This window comes from Dermacentor silvarum, chromosome 4, assembly GCF_013339745.2.
Source record: "Dermacentor silvarum isolate Dsil-2018 chromosome 4, BIME_Dsil_1.4, whole genome shotgun sequence".
Classification (NCBI taxonomy): Eukaryota; Metazoa; Arthropoda; class Arachnida; order Ixodida; family Ixodidae; genus Dermacentor; species Dermacentor silvarum.
Window position 1 is genome coordinate 127414827 of NC_051157.2, and position 17305 is coordinate 127432131.

Consider the following 17305-nt stretch of genomic DNA (forward strand, 5'->3'; position numbering starts at 1 on the left):
AAAAATTCACAGTTCACGCATTTTTTTTAACGCGTGAATCCATGACTGACGACACTGGCTGCGATGGGGAGTAGGAAGATGTTGCTACAAAAAAGTAAGGAAAGGAAACATATCCAGGGAATGTGTGTCAGAACATTGTAACGAGAATACAACATTGTGAATTCAATTCTTATAAACATATTCATGTGTTGTACCTACTATAACGTAGCCTGACGTCATGCGTCATTTTACTTTCTGCCGGTGCTCGTATGATTAGCCGATGAATGAAATGCACGCTCGACGTAAGCTCGCCGGTCCGCTGAGTGCAATGCCGATGGCACTGTACCGACGCTGTCTTCTGTGTGCGGGAGCGGACTGAATGCACAGTTGAATGGCGTAAATTTTCCTTTCCTCTGGTGCGTTAGGTTGCAAAGCTTTGTAACCTAGCCTTGTGGCGAAAGCCTGCTCTAATGGTTTTATTGACTTGATACAGTTGGTAATGATAGAGTTAGTAACAATACTAACCAAGCAAGGTAGCCACTGTTACATAGTGGATCTCGGCTACCAATTCCAAAGGCAGTTAGCACCACCTGACACAAATGTGCTGTATATCGCACCAGCTGTGGCGCACTCTAGAGTGAGTCCGATATATGTATGATAGAATAGGACTTGTGCCAACTACGTTCGGAATTAGTAGCCGAGACCCATCAGTAATAGGGACTATGTTTTTTAGTGAGTACTCGTTACTAACTTTATCGTTGCGAACTGCAGTTATACCAAGGTAAGCAAATCGCGTGACACTAGGTAGTAGCTAGTACGACCTTTTTTTTTTCAAGATTGCTTGATGTGTCAGACAATTACTCATTTTTTAATTTACAGCTCGTCATCCTGTCATATATCCCCTTGCGACGCCAGTTCATGCTGTCCAATAAACATTTATTTTCATCACGTCTCTTGCACCTTCATAGTCATAAAAGCGCGCAGCTTCTGAACGAACTACGAATTTTTAACTCTTCGGTGAGCTCTGTCAAGTGTAGAGAATGTGAACTGTCTGCGATGACTCTCTGCGGGAGCGTCAAATACGATGTAATCAACCATTAAACGCATAACATACCTGTAAAGCACACCTTTAAAGGCACTTGATAAATATGGCTGACGTAAAACATTGTGATAAGCAACGAAAACGTGTGGACCCACTAAATGACGACACAGCCACACCGAGAGCGAACACACACCCGCCTATCTTCCAATTCGTTTTACTAAAGCAATATACACACATTATTCAAATTTGCGCCAACATTACAATCACAGGTGCTTCCAGATCAATGTGACACATTTTACATATAGGTTTCTTTATCGGTGCTTTTGCATTCTGAGCACTATATATTACTTTAAATGGATATACAGAGGGATCACTTTGAAGACTTAGGGAATCTTGAAAGAAAAAATTGGAGGACACTTATGTTTCGCTTTTAAGAGTGGAACGCGATAGCATTCAAAGATCCCTGAATGCTTGTCAGGCTTCCTGGCAACCGCAGTTTTCTTTTTTTCCTCCACCTTCGCCTCGGCGCACTGCTACCATTTTACGCTGCCTATGAGGCAAGCGCCATCTGGATGGGGCTTTCGTAAGTAACCTACCCGGGCGCGCCGCTGTTGTTACAGTAGAAATGCTGGAAAAGAGGTTTGTGTTTGAGTTTTCCCGTAACATAATTGTGTTTTCTCGTAGATTCAAATTACAATCAGACGCTAGTATGTCTGTAGGTTGTGGTTAAGTTGTACGTTATGATTTTTTGACGGATTTTACTTTGAGAAATTCAATTTTGTTCACTAACCAGGACAGGCACCTCCACGTGTAGAGACACTACACCGGACTAGACCTTCGTCAGAAACACCCCTAACTACTGCTGGAGCAATCTCCTTGAGGACTTTGGAAGTGACCACTACATCAAAGAGATAACATTCTCGGTGCCACTGCGAAAGGACAGGGTCCACACATATGTAGATTGGGTAAAATTTAGGGAATATAGAGTGGACGAACTCAAAAGTCAGCCCACACCAACGTTAGATCAATGGATGGAACAAATCAGGGAATATATTAAAGCAGCTACATGAAAGATAAAAACGGACCTACCGATAAAGAGCATGGGTAGCCACTTAGCACATATGCTCGAGGCCAAACAATCGCTCAAGACTAGATGGAAAGGACAAATACTAAATCGCAGGCTGAGGAAGCGGATCTCGGAACTAAACAAACAGATAAAAGATTACTGTGCCCAACTATCAACACAACAATGGGATGAGGTATGCAACACTATAGACAGGCAAATGAGAGGAAGTGGTACATGGAATGTACTCAAGCACCTCTTAGACAATGGCAACAACAAATCTAGCCAACGCCATGTTCTAGACAAAGTCATACATGAGGCAGTACAAAACATCAAGGAAAAGGACCTTATCAACAAACTGGTGAACAAATACTTATCGTTAGCTAACACTGGCAACATAAACAAATATCCTGGCTACATTGGAAGAAAAAATCCAATACTAGACCAAGAGTTCGAGGTCGAAGAGGTGCGAACCGCACTACAAGAGCTCAACAGCAAATCAGCCTCGGGCCCGGATGGTATTACCAATAAGATCCTCAAAAATCTAGAACCGGACCAACGAAAACATTTATTGTTTAAGCCCCCCCCCCCCCTCCTCCCCGAATGCACCCGAACCAACGAAAATTTAGCCAAGGATCGGGACAGGCGAAAGGCCGCGATTCGCAGCCCGGACCTGACCGAGCAACTATGGACCATCTAGCATCCCCACGACGTGGCCAAAAGGCTGCCGGTCCCAACGTGGGAGCAGCCCACTTTGTGAGGCAACTCACAACTTGCAGGACCTAATAAATGTTTTCCTTCCTTCCTTCACTAACGCCTCTGCGCCACGCGGAGGGCCTGTGTGGTCGGGGTGGTTTGGGATGGTTTTCTCCGCCACGGACGCCGGCGCCGGATTTTCTGTGACGTGGGGCCCTCAACGCTATTGCGTTAAAATGCCTGTTGCATATAACATAATTCTGTCATTTGAGCTGGGTGATTCATAGAGGCGGACAAAACTTGCAAGAGAAATCGAAAGACATTTTCAACTAATTAACAAAATCTTCTAATTAACTTCTTATTTAGTTACTTTACGGTACGTATTGCAATTTTCGAACTGCAGCCGGTGAGCTTGCAAAGTGTATTCACTTGGAATGAATTTCCAGAATGACACCAGTTTGGAGCTATGCGCCATCAACCTGGCCGTAAATACGCAGTTTTTCCGCTTACATTTTTAAAAGAAGGTTCTGTTATGCATTCAAGCACAACAGTATACTGGAACGCCCATGTATTTCGTCCCGCACTTTCGGAAACAATATCCCGAAACTGGTGTCCTCTTGGAAATTAATTTCAAGTGGATACGTGTTGAAAACTCACCGGCTACAATTCGTAAAGGACAATATGTGCCATGAAGTGAATAATCAAGAAAGTTTTTAGTAAATTTCAGTTAATTAAACACGTGTTTCAATTTCTCCTTCTAGTAATGCCCGCCTTAGGGGACAGTCCAAGTCAAGGACAAGAATTACACTACCTGCCATTGGCCAATTCATGAAATTACATAAAAATTAACAATCATCTCACCATATGTCATCAGTATAGGTGCAGCAAATGGAGCGTCAGATACGTTATTAAAAATTATATTTGGCGACTTTGACAATGCACTATAGAAAACGCGCACTGATATTTGCGAAAAATAAGCCCACTAGCTTATGAACTTTTACCAACAGAAGCTTCGATAAACCTAAATTCTAGGTTAAGGCCAAATTACAAGAGCTTTTAAATCGGCAGAACATGTACAGAACATTCAGTCTTACGCTAGAGGCTCGTTAATTTTTATGAAGCTTTTCAATCGCTCGCGAACTACTCTTGTATTGCATTGTTAAGGCTACTTTAAGAGTGCTTACCATACTCAGCAAGTCAGGAGCCACAATAACTTACATTTAAGAATGTTTCTTAGCATTTTTTTTTCGCACCGGCATTTTAACTGATTGTGAGTGCAGCACAGTCACTTAAAACTGTTGTGTGCCGTCCATTGGGTACAACTTGAAAAACCACGAGAAGTCTAAGTTAATGCGAAGTCCAAAACGTCGCTGATAACTGGTTCCCAGTTTTTGGGACATTAAACCCCACAATTCTAAATCATCTCCCAGGTACTGTTGCAGAAATACACAGCGCGTCCTTTATTTTAAAACGACAATTACGTAACCGACACACCCGCCGTGGTTGCTCAGTGGTTATGGTGTTGGGCTGCTGAGGACGAGGTCCCGGGATCGAATCCTGGCCACGGCGGCCGCATTTCGATGGGCGCGAAATGCAGAAAACACCCGTGTACTTAGATTTAGGTGCACGTTAAAGAACCCCCGGTAGTCTAAATCAATCCGGAGTCCCCCACTACGGCGTGCCTCATAATCAGATGATGGTTTTGGCACATAAAACCCGTAATATAATTGCGTAACCGAAGCGTAGCAACTTTTTTAGGGTGACGCGATGCTGGTGGGGTGAAAGGCAGATCATCACGCTCGCATATTTTGGATTGAACAACTTTATTGAGGGTCCTGCGAAGTTAATTTGGGGCGGGCCTTAGCCGCGGCCTAGGCTTCGGCCGCGAGCCCTTGGGCTCGGGCGGCTTCCTCAGCTCGCTGAACGGCCCATAGTCGATCTTCTAATGCGGACGCATAGATTGAAAAAAAAAAACGTATATGCTTCCGAGGGGATTGTTAAAGCCACCGAGACACGCCTCCTGAGTAGCAAAGGCCACATATACCGGGCTTTTTTGTGTATATTATATAACTAAACCAGCCGTGGTAGCTCAGAGGCTGCTTAGCTACCACGGCTGCTGCTGAGATCGAGGTCGATGGTTCGATCCCGGCTGTGCCGGGCGCAGTCCGGTCGAGGCGAAATGCAAGAGCGTTCTTGTAGAGTGCAGTGTGAGCACGCTAAAGAACTGTAATTAATATAAATGAACTTGAACACTATGACGTTACTTCAGTAACAGATCGAGGTTTTGGCATGCAAATTATGAACAATTATTGTATATTTTAGGCAACAGAACTTGCGTCAGACGAGGTGGTAGATAAACGAAAAAGAAAAACATTGGAGTGCGTCACCAGAACGCTACACAGGCAAAACGAACTAAAATCCGAGGATGGATCACAAACAGTGGTTACCCGGATTCCCGTTGGTTATTCTTGTCAATGCTTCGCACCTTAGGCGAAACCGCTGACATTTTTATGTATATATCTGTGATGAAACACCTTATAAAAAAGAGAGCCATTATATTAGGTAAAAACGGGGCAATCATCGTTCTAGCTTACCTTTGCGAATGCAAGACCGATGATCACGGGTGCCCAGAAGATCACAAGCTTCATCTGCGAGACAAAAAAAAAAAGGGGAGGTCAAGAAAAGTGATTTTGACGGACGATCGTTTAAGATTGGAACAACGCTAAAATCAAAGCTACAACTCCCAGATGAACATTTGTCGAGTTATTTTTTTCCCGCTTACCTTCTCTTGCACTGTGAGCTGTTCGACGTCCCGCTGTGTGTACTGGGAACAGGGAATCATTAGGCAAGGTTAATCCCAGAATATGTTGGTTTAAAGTACCTGAGAAAGTATGTAATCACAAGCCGAATTTGAATGCCCTGTTCAAGTGAACATAAGAAAAATTATCACGGTATATTGCATGCTGATGCATAGAAATAGAAACTAGCTGTTCAAGCGCGAGCATCAAAATTGGTCCGGCCTATTAACGCGTACGTTTTCTGACACGTGTTTAGGGTGTAAGCGGCTGTGACTCCTGCATTATTTGGATATCACTCGACGTGCGGTGTAGCAAGACATTGTAGCCTATCTAGTTGCAGGACGAGAGCTGTGTAAGAATTGGTCCCCAAAACGAGCTGGTACTTAATCGCCAGAAAATCATCGCCACTCATTTGCCACTTCCAAGCGTGTGCTCATTAACTTCTGGTCACTACTTGTTTAACCCTTAATTAAAATTTAACCCATAATAAATAAACTTTAACCCTTAGGCAGCATGCTGTTGGACGAGGACCGCACTTTCGACGTACGCCAGCGACCGCTTGCCGCCGCCACTGTCCGATAGTGTATTCGAGGTAAAGGATGCAGCGCTAAAAATAAACAAGCACAAGAGCAGACATCGCAAGCATTGACTCGCATAGATACGTAATCTAAAGGCTAAAAAAAAAAACAATCTACGTCAACCATAACAAAACTCAAGTGCCTGGGAGTCCTGAACACTATATAGTATATATCCATTGACAACTTTGCCACATATTTTGCATAGCAATTTTTGAGAGAGACGCATCTCTGGTCGTCTGTATCCCCCAATGGCAGCCTATTAGCAAATAAAAAAAAAAGAAAACAACAACAACAAGAAAAAGACAAAGGAAGGGTAATCGAAGTTAGATCATTATTATAGCGTACAGGAGGCCAAGCGATAATTTTTGCAAATTTGCTACTTGGATATGTATTCTGAGCTTACCGTGAATGTTTGAAACAATGCGACAGAGAAGCATCCCCAAGACGCTGCAGGCGGTCAGCTTGCCTAATTGAGTGTAAGCACGCTAAGGTAATTGTTCTCTCACCCATTTAGGCGGGTACCGTAGGCCGGCCAGGTTGCCGCAGCAGCAGCACATCATCGCCAGGGTGTTCCAGATCACAAACGCGCACAACACACGCGTCATAAGCACCTGTGTTCGAAATTTGCGCCGTGTCAGAGGTATAACAGTCTCTTCGAAAACACAGCACGTAAAAAAAAAGATGTCAGTGTGCGCTATTTTAAAACACTCTTTGCTTGCGTGCGCAAATTTAAGCTGCCGAAACACCCACTGTGAGAACGAACTGCTCTTTAGGAGATTCGATATTGCGAAATACGTGAAAGCGGGTATAACTCTCTTTGTAACGAATGAGGTCCTCCGGGTCGCCCAGTTTACCAAGCTATATGACCTGAAACAAAGCGCAGTTCTATCATCAAGTTCGTAAAATCATGAATGATTCGCCACCACAAGGTTTCTGTCTACTTTCAGAATGCAAGGTTTCTTATAACAAAATATCCAACTGTTTAGCGTAACTTAAAAACTGGTTATCTATACTTGCTCAACACGCACATTAAAAAATAATTATGACTTCAACTTCTCACGCAACAATTGCATACCTCATTTTTCCATAGGCAGAAAAGCTGATATGTTGTATGACATGTGTATTTTTCTACTTAGTGTACCATTCTTTGATTAGTGTTGTCTTGTTTATTTATATTGGCTTAATTATTATAGATCAGGGAATGAATTTATGCCGACTTTGTATCCTTGTAGTAAACGGTGTCCACGTTCACGTGATTGGTGCGTGTAAATGGCACGTGTTGAATTTTTTTTGCACGTATAGAAGAATTCTTAAGTAATAAATTTTCAATTTACATTGACGCCATTCTGGCACCCCAGTAACCGCGAATGCATGTTTTTATAAAATGTATTCAAATAGATCTCTACAAACTACTGCTTCTGCCACATGACAAACCTTTCTAAGCTCTATCTACGGCTTCTGTGTCCTGCAGAATGGCATTGCTCACTTGAGCGCGACGGTTTATGATTAAGGTAAACTCTAGCTAATATTATGTTTAAACTGTTGTTTCTTTTTTCAGTGCCTCCTACAGTAAAATAGAATGATAATTATAAGTATGTGATAACTGTGCTGTTATCGCCTGCCTGTGTTCGGCGTGTGACGTCACGACAGATAGCTGGGCGACAACTGCGTGCGCCAAGCTACTTTTGCCACGTAACGTCTCCCAGAGTGTATATTATCGGCCAGCACAATAAACAGGGTTTTTTTTTCCTTTCGTCACCTAGAACGCAGCTCGTCGACTGTTTATTTCGACACGCATACGCGTCGCGCTCGTATGCAGTGTCACCACAATCACCGTTGTATCAGCTCTACAGGGGCGGGGGGGGGGGGGGGGGCATTTGTCAAACATGCACGTTCATAGTCCTTGAGTCACCTTCAACTCTTAAAAAAACTAAACCCCTCAACCAAAACTTTAAAGGTTTGGGAAGGTTAACTGTGTGTTCCTAGGACTAGGCAGCATTGCTTTGTTGTAATAATAAACAATCATACACAAGATGCATGATGCGCTAGCTAACCCCTGTTTTATTCGAACACAGAAGAGGAAACAGAGGGCACACGTCTAAGCAAAGGAAGAAATCTAACTAAGAACAAAAACAAAAGACTGTGAAACGCGAGTGTTCATTCACAAATAGCGCTTCTTCCTGGTTTCGTGCAGATTAAGTAAAGTTATCTTATGGTCCCTCAACGCTATAGAAGGGTTGATGACGCATGTACAAAGCGCACAGTACATCGCAATCCTGTGTGTGGGATTATGTTTCTTTGCGTCTTGTTACAACTAGGAAGCGCAACTGCAATCTATGACTTCGAGAAGTTACACATTGTGCGATGCTTCTGTGTTTTTGTGGTCGCCAAAAGTTAGATAAAATTATAAGCACGGAAGGTCATGCCGTCGTCTACTCGTAGCGAAGCTAATTTCTTTCCTCTACAATGGCGGGTCCTTGTAGCAGGTGACTAGGATTTGACACTTATAGAAGCAGAAGCTCTGGTCTGACTGTAATTCCTTCAGCTTCTCCTTCTTTTCGCTATGGAGGCAAGAGAATAAATTTAATTCAGCTATTCACTGCGTAACTGAAGCTGGAGTGCCAAAAAAGTGTTAGCTGTGCATTGGGATGTAAATACTAGGTCCCACCCTGCCGCTCAAATGTGATGTTTAATCGGTACTCTGTCGCTGTATTCATCTAATCTCGTCTGGTCAGAAGAACCTTCGTAGCAGACGATAAGGAGAAGCTTTCTAGCTAAAAAGCAGTGTAATATGTGTAATTTGTACTGAGTTCAGTTGTCCATTTCGTACAATTCAAAGAAATTCTATATAAATACAGTATTCGTGTGTATTGTGGAGTTAACAAATTTTAGGCATGGGTGCAGTCACTTGTATTGTTTCATAAGTGTTTCCTTCTATGAAGATTTAAACTGATAAATCATAATATTGCGAATATTCATTGCTCGGGTTAATTATAATGCGACGAAGATTATAAATGCGTGTTACCGGACAGCCCATGAGAATTGGCGACATCGTTCATAGTTACGCGTACAGAAAACACTTCCTGTGCGATAGCAATAACTTGATACCTGCCAGAATTCGGTATAAATACTCACGGGGTGTCGTGCATGAGGTGGTGATGCAGCTGCCCCCTGGAAGTTGAAAAGCAAAATCACCATGTATCGTAGCTGCTCCGGCAGTAGAGCTTCAAAATGCCACATCGTAATTTTAGTCATACAAGCGAACTCACCCAAATTTATACTACTACACATACCGACCCCCGACTGAGGCGTCAACTGGCATTCGCATATTCGGCAGCAGTGATTCGCAAACAATTAGCCATCACCGACGACTTCACTCACCGCTCAATGCACATAAACCCGGGTTCGTAGGCTTACCTGTTTATCAACATATTCTAAGGTAAACTCAAACCACTCTCCTTGGGAAGCCATTGAATTGAGTCCCATAACATAAACACCAAACCGAACACGCTCAATTAACCACAGCCCAAACAACCAACTGGTCATTGGGAGCTTGGCCATCTCTCTCTCCTCTCCCCCCCCCCCCCGCCCCCCATGTGGGGCTTTCGCAATTAAGCTCCCCTTCCCGGAGCTCCACAGGCAGGATCACACGCTGGTTCCGTGAAAAATATGCTACGGCTTCCCGAAGTCACGTGTCATATACAGGAATCGGAAGGACTTCAAAAAACGAGGTTGAATTACAAGACTAAATTAGCTGGTGCTCGTTTAAGCGTGTCAATCTCAATCCCCATATTAGGATGAGGACACGGCTGATGGTCCAAGCAGGAAGTGTCACCTCTTGTATGTGTGCACCGTTGCTACATTTAATTCATCCTCGTTTTATCCCTGCTTTTGTATGAATAAAGCTCGTAAGGAACTGCCGAGCGTTACAGATGGATTCCTATACACAAACCATGCTATTATCAAAGACATCGCTTGATGGTACCGCTAGGAACTGAAATTTGCCACACGATATGTGACACACTCTGGAGGAACAGCCGAGATAGATACGGCAGCCTTTCAAGGTCCTTCCCGTGGCTTGAATTTGCGTCTGGTGGGCTCTTCGAGCAGCCCACCGTCGTCAATATTTCAAACTATATTCAGAATGCAAACATGAATGGCAGAAACAAAATAATTGAATTTTGCCGGCTCACTTTGAAATAAGTTTGCTTCGTAGAGCGCCGAAACCGTCGTGGTTACTTAGTGGCTATGATGTTGGGCTGCTAAGCACGAGGTCGCGGGATCAAATTCAGGCCACGGCGGCCGCATTTCGATGGGGGCGAAAGGCGGAAACATCCGTGTACTGAGATTTAGGTGCACGTTAAAGAACGCAAAGTTCGCCAAATTATTCCGGAGTTCCCCATTATGGCGCGCCTCATAATCAGATCGTGGATTTGGCACGTAAAAACGCTTAATTTTTACAGAGAAGCTGTTAAGGGCTAAGTTCGCCAGGATCGTGTCCGCCTGTAGAAAAAAACTATAATCATCAGCATTTGCTTTGTGTCCATGTGCGTGGTAGTTTGGCTATATGTGCCTGGCACTTTTCCGCCAGTTGTACCTTAGCACAGGTGTCAAAACGCACGATGGATAGCCCATTCTTATACCCCTCGCCCTTGCCGATCCCTATTTCACAAGTGTCGCGATAGTACTCGGTGGCGGCACGTCCCACCAATCGTTGTGCCCCTTTGCCTCGTGACGTAGAGATCGTGCTAGCGCTATTATCAGCAGTTGTCCTTTGGACTCGCTATGGGACGGACGCTCGCTTAACCACATCTTCCAGGATCCTGACGTCAGGATCATGACAATGCCGTGCAGTGTGCCGCGGCTATGAACGCTGTGGCTCGTATGCTAGCGCGTGACATTGGGGCTTACTTGGCGCAGCAAACGCACTACTTGGCCATCGCGCCCGGCGAAAACAAGACGCCAGTGTACTGGCTCCTTGCAGAACATGCCGAAGACGCTCAATATAGTCAATAATGATAACATATAAATTAACTATAGGAATATTCGCCATAGCAGACCCACCATAGTCACAGCTTCCATCTTCACAGCAGTGGAAGGGTACTGAATTATTTTAATGCGAGGCATTTCTTGGCGAACATTTGCTACTTTGACATGGTAGGACGATGGTAGAAGTTATAGTCAAAACCATGATTGAGCAAAAATGTCAGTGACTCAGTGAAAAAATGTCACAGTTTTCGCCCGACGGCGAAGCAATGAAATGCGATAGCACACAAGCAATGGCATACGAAGTAAGGTTAGCGGCTTTGGTAGCAATATGAAGTTGTAGTAAACAATGAGCTGAATTAAGTAAGGCAGGTGGGCTACGGCGATAAGTAGACCGACATGACGAGAGACTCGATGACCACGAGAAGGAGTGTGGTGAAACTGGGGTGTTGATTGAGAAAAGCGCTGCCGTGGGCAGCTGCGTGCGAAGGGACACACCTGTAGCACTTGCACTGCCGATCCGGTCAGCATTGCATGTGTAGCGTGCGTTGGAAAATGTAGGCCCGACTATTACTAAACGGTGGTGTGAGCGCGCACAAAAAACATGAATAGATCACACTGAATGACTGCAGACAACTACCAAAAACGTCAATGACTAGGCGAAAATATATTCATACTGAAAAGCCACTGCGATGGGTTCTGACGTGTGTAACTAAGGAAACACTAAAGGACGGTGGAAGAAGTTATAGTCAAGACCATGACTGAGGAAAAACGTCAGTGACTGACCGAAAAAAGATTAACGCTCAAAAACCATTGGAATGGGTTCGGACGTGGATACTAAGTGAAGGAAACACTAAAGAATGATGGTAGAGGTCATAATCATGGGCATGACTCAGCAAAAATGACAATGACTCAGTGAAAAAAGATTAACACTCAAATACCAATGGAGCGGTGTCGGACATGGGCACTAAGTGAAGGAAACACTAAAGGATTGTGGTAGAAGTCATAGTCATGAGCATGACTCAGAAAAAGTGAAAATGACTCAGTGAAAAAAGATTAACACTCAAAAACCAATGGAATGGGTTCGGATATGGCACTAACTGAAGGAAGAAGGCTAAAGGTTGATGGTCGGAAGTCATAGTCATGAGCATGACTTAGGCTGTCGCCTTAAGGTCTCTTAGGTGTACCTAAAGGGACTCCTGCGGACTCATTACATGAATGTCATGACATGCGTGTCATGTAGGTCATGAAAGAGCCGCCTGCGCCTAGGTGCTCTCATGGTGCTTTCGTTGACTTGGTAGGCTCCCCGCACACTGCTTCGCATAATATCGATTCCCACAGGGCGTGGGATCTGCCTTTTTTTTCGCAGAGCACCGAGCTCAGACTGATCCCCTAAACCTTTCAAATAGACCATACTCTCTCTCCCTCTCGCTTCGAACAGCTGGCTGTTACTTAGTTCCAAAGTGCTTATTTGGTTTCTACCGACATAACCAGCAGGTGTTACTAGACGGGACATATTGTTAATAAATTATAATAAGTGGTATCGCAGCCTCGCAAAAAAAAAAGAGCGGATAACGGGGGTGACGAAGACATGATTGAGGGATTATGTCGTTACAGTACAATAGGCCTTAAAATTTTGACTGCAGTAGGATAAATATGAAAGTGACAAAAAGGATTACACATTTTTTACGCTGTAGAAAAAAAGTGTTAGCAAAGAAGGCGGATAGTGCCCAAATATGTGCGCTGATAGACTACAGTGCTATGACATTGTTCGAAAAATATACACTTTGCACTCGCCAATATAAACTCTACAATGAAATATATGTTCACCATCGCTTGTCGGCTAAAGGAGAATGCCAGGGCGGCATCTGGAAGCACATAGTGCAGATCTACGTCACAGACATTAGACAAGAAAGCGCGAGGGCGGGGTCACTTGCTGGATGTGAAAATGAATCCCTTTATCTGCTTTAGTAAATATAGAAGGCAGCTATAGCCTAGTCCACTAACTAAACTAACTGCGAGATAGCGCTGTGAAAGAAAATCACGTATTTCTCACCACTTCAGAGTCATCCAATTTCATTCTCAACATTGTGATAAATTACGGCGCAAGAAATGCTCGGAAATTTGCTCTGTAGAGTACTATTATCGCTATTAAATGATACTAGGTTTCGCTTTCCTTAGGTAGTGCTTTCTCGAAAATATAACACTTAGTGTGTTAAAAAAATTAAGGTGCCTCGCTGGGCCCCTGAAACACATTTCTAACTAATCGTAGAACGGCCTCACTAGTGAAGGACGTCGCCTCAAGTATCTCCTGCTCCAAAATTGTTTGAAAATTTTCAAGTATAAGTGCAGTTAGACGTAGTTATCGCACCAATGAGTGGTTTTCTCTGTCCTTCTGTCGCCACCATCGCGCTGCAAGCTAAACAAGGGAGGTGCTAAGGGGACAAGGCTCCACCCAAAAGTTGAGCGTCTCACCGTTGCGACATGGCTTCAAGGCGAGAATGCTCGTCGCTGGCATCCCGTGGCGGTCACGGCATCTACTCTACGCAGAACGCCACTGCAATCGTGGAGACCACGCAGCTACGCGCACCTGTCGTGTGTTGACTGGCCGTTCAAAGATGAACTGCTTCTTTCGCATTTTTTTTGTTATCGCAGACATATATACTTTCCTTTTACTTACCTCAAACTTAGCATTAAGAGTAATATAGAGAATGTTCTCGCGATCACGAAATCAGCCAATAGCTAGCTAGGCCTTCACTGCCTGCGATGATGACATTGCAAAGGCTAGAGTAAGCAATGTTCCCCAATCTTTGACATCATATTGTAAGTTCTCTGTTGCATGCAGTCCAATGATATTTGATTAACATGTTCGCAGAAGCTTCTTCTGCAGATCGCCAACATTTTACAGCGCAGCTCTTAGGCGCCCGTTCAAGCGGCGAGGTTCAGCGTAGTTCCTAGTAAACGAGCGAACCAGCACAGCGAATGATAAAAGCGAGCGCGGAGCGCAGAGGGAGATGAAATACAGCGATAGCGAAGAGAGTGCGAGGAGAAAGGCGGAGGAGGAGGGTATGGCGAAAGCATGAGAAGAAAAGCGTAGTGCCGAGCAAGACGGGCTTTCCGGCGACGATGGCTACGACATGGCGCCAGGGTAGCGCGCGTCGTCTGCAAGAAAACAAAGCGCTGCATGAGCGGATGTTTTCTGCGGTCCGCTGCTGTGAATCGCGCCCACGTGTCACCCACACCCTGCCTCTCGCGATCTCCCGATTAGTTAGGCAGTCTTACCACACTTCGCGCCATTTGCTTCTTCTTCTTTCTGGGGTTTTAGGTGCCAAAACCAGTTGTGATTATGAGGCATGTCGTAGTGGAGATCTCCCGATTAATTTTGACCACCTGGGGTTCTTTAACGTGCACTACAACGCAAGCACACGGGCGTTTTTGCATTTCGCCCCTCTCGCTCCGTTTGCAACATGCCGCACGAGACCGATAGTACGCGCCAGTCAATAGATCGCGAAATGAAAACACGTATAGAGCTGCGCTCTATTTTTTGCATTAGGGAGTATCGTAGTCATCAATGAATATTTAAATGCGAAGCATTTCTTGGCGAACATTTGCTACTTTGACAGTATCTATCTATATATCTATCTATCTATCTATCTATCTATCTATCTATCTATCTATCTATCTATCTATCTATCTATCTAGCCACCTACGTTTTTGTGCTCTCATGGTCGTTTCGTTAACTTGGTATGTACCAAAATTGGCATACTATGACGAACATAAATGATATGTCATGACATGAATGTCATGACATGCGTGTCATGTAGGTCATGAAACAGTCGTCTTCGTCTTGGTGCTGTCAGAGTCGTTTCGTTAACTTGGTAGGTACCAAATTGGCATAGTTTGACAGGAGTATATGACGAACATAAGTGACAGGTCATGACATAAATGTCATGTCATGCGTGTCATGTAGTTCATGACAATGACCCAGGGAAAAAGATTAACACTCAAAAACCACTGAAATGGGTTCGGACGTGGGTACTAAGGGAAGGAAACACTAAAGCATGATGGAAGAAGTTATAATCATGAGCATGACTCAGCGGAAAAAAATAAATACTCAAAAACCACTCAAATCGGTTCGGACGTGGGCACTAAGTGAAGGAAACACTAAAGGATGGTGGTAGAAGTCATAGTCATGAGCATGACTCAGCAAAAATTACAATGACTCATCGAAAAAAAAAATATTAACTCTCAAAAACCACTGGCTTGGGTTCGGACGTGGGCACCACGTGAAGGAAGCACTAAAGGGTGCTGGTAGAAGTCATATTCATGAGCATGACTCAAAAAAAATGACGACTCAGCGAAAAAAGATTAACACTCAAAAGCCACTGAAATGGGTTCGGACGTGGGCACTAAGTGAAGGAAACACTAAAGGGTTTTGGTAGAAGTCATAGTCATGACCATGACTAAGGCTTTCGCCTTAAGGTCTCTTCGGGGTAGCCAAAGGGACTCCTGAGGACTCATGACATGACTGTCATGACATGCGTGTCATGTAGGTCATGAAAAAGCCGCCTACGTCTTGGTGCTTATGCTCGTTTCGTTAACTTGGTAGGCTCCCCGCACACTGCTTCGCATAACATTGATTCCCACAGGGTGTGGGATCTGCCGGCTTTTTTTTTTTTACCGCGTTCACAAAGCGCCTTTACGATAATTAAGCTGTAGTTGTGAATCTCTGCTCATGTATCTTGCGATCAGACAGACAGGAAGCTGAGGCTTCATGGCACTAGGTGTAATTGGTCGCCCTGTTCGGCCCGAGTCCACCACCACGAGTTCGCAATTTTCTATGCAGATATTTTCAGTTGAAACACATGCGATCGAAGCAAGTCAATGCTAAAAGCCATATTCCGAAAGTCGGGCGTCTAGTAGACTTCACCGGGTGACATGCCGCCCTTTTCTCGGTAAGTATTTCTTTTTTTTTATTAAGGTCGTTTCGAAGTGTGTTGCTTGCCTGGTTAAAATATCTTCTATGTACAGACAGGGCAGCGCGATAAAACGCGATGAAGGCGAGACACATAAACAACAGGGGCACAAAGCCCTGTTTGGGTGTCCTTTCTTCGTCCATGCTTTTCACGCTGCCCAGTCTATACTTGAAGAATGAACCAACTAGTCGAAACAATGTCTTGTTCCATTAAGCAAGGAATCGTATCACCATCATCCAATAGCTGTTGTACGAGCTGGCATAAGGACAATATTCCGCAAACGTCTCACGTAAAAAGGTATGGGTACCTTCAGATACTCAAATGCGTAGTTCATGTGAATGCCAAGAATGCCGAGCAGCTGTTTCATAATTCATTATCCAGCTCATGTAAATGAGATGCCGCTGTGGAAGGGAGCTGGGAACTATATTGATCTACTAAATGCACCCTTCACCATGTGAAATTGATGATAATGTAACTTTCGCCGAGAATGCGGTTTTCAACTGCAAGTGAACAAATAAGGTTCAAGTAATTCCTACCTCCCTCCAAAGAAGTAGGATCATCCCCACATCGGCGCAAATGTTGCCGACACACTCGGCTCCAAGCCAGATATCCAATATGAGGCCACCTTTTCCTGCGCAGAGAGAGGGCCCCGTCACTGCATAAGCCGCGTTTGACACTGACAGGCTACGTACGTAATGCACAGTCGTGCTCGTTCAAGTGAGGGAGCCCAGTTAAAACTGTACTTCGAAGTGCACTTCTTCAGTTGCTGGCTCAAGCCGCCGAAACGCAGTCCACTATGCCTGTCAGGCCGGAACTCGTAGAGTGCCTCCCGGTTTTTAAAGCGAAAAAAAAAAAGGCGTCTCATTCGAGTGAGGCGACTGCATCTTGCGGCAGAGTTGAGGATATAGCACTGAATAAGGTGGCAGGTTTAACTCCCGCTGGCACCGCATACCACACCCTAAACCCAGCTTCTAATCCTAATTCTTTCTGCGATGGAGTGGTGCCACGAATAGCACTTTTGTGAAGCACCTTTGATGTGGCTTGTGAACTCTGACAGAGCAGTAAATACGTTTTTTTTTCTGTCTGCCAAATTTGTAGTGCTCCTCAGGTTAGGTGACTCGCCATGGTTCCTTAGTTGCTTTGGGGTTGCGCTGCTAAGCATGAGGTCGCGGGATCAAATGCAGGCC

At 44.4% G+C, this 17305-nt stretch overlaps 1 long non-coding RNA gene across 1 annotated transcript; it reads right to left on the reverse strand.

The window, feature by feature from the left end:
• Positions 1–6659: 6659 nt before the first annotated feature.
• Positions 6660–16748, reverse strand: LOC125944783 (uncharacterized). Its single transcript, XR_007466493.1, has 3 exons — positions 16655–16748; positions 9292–9327; positions 6660–6767 (listed from the first exon to the last, which is right to left on the reverse strand). It is a non-coding gene; the product is annotated as an uncharacterized LOC125944783 (long non-coding RNA).
• Positions 16749–17305: the final 557 nt, after the last annotated feature.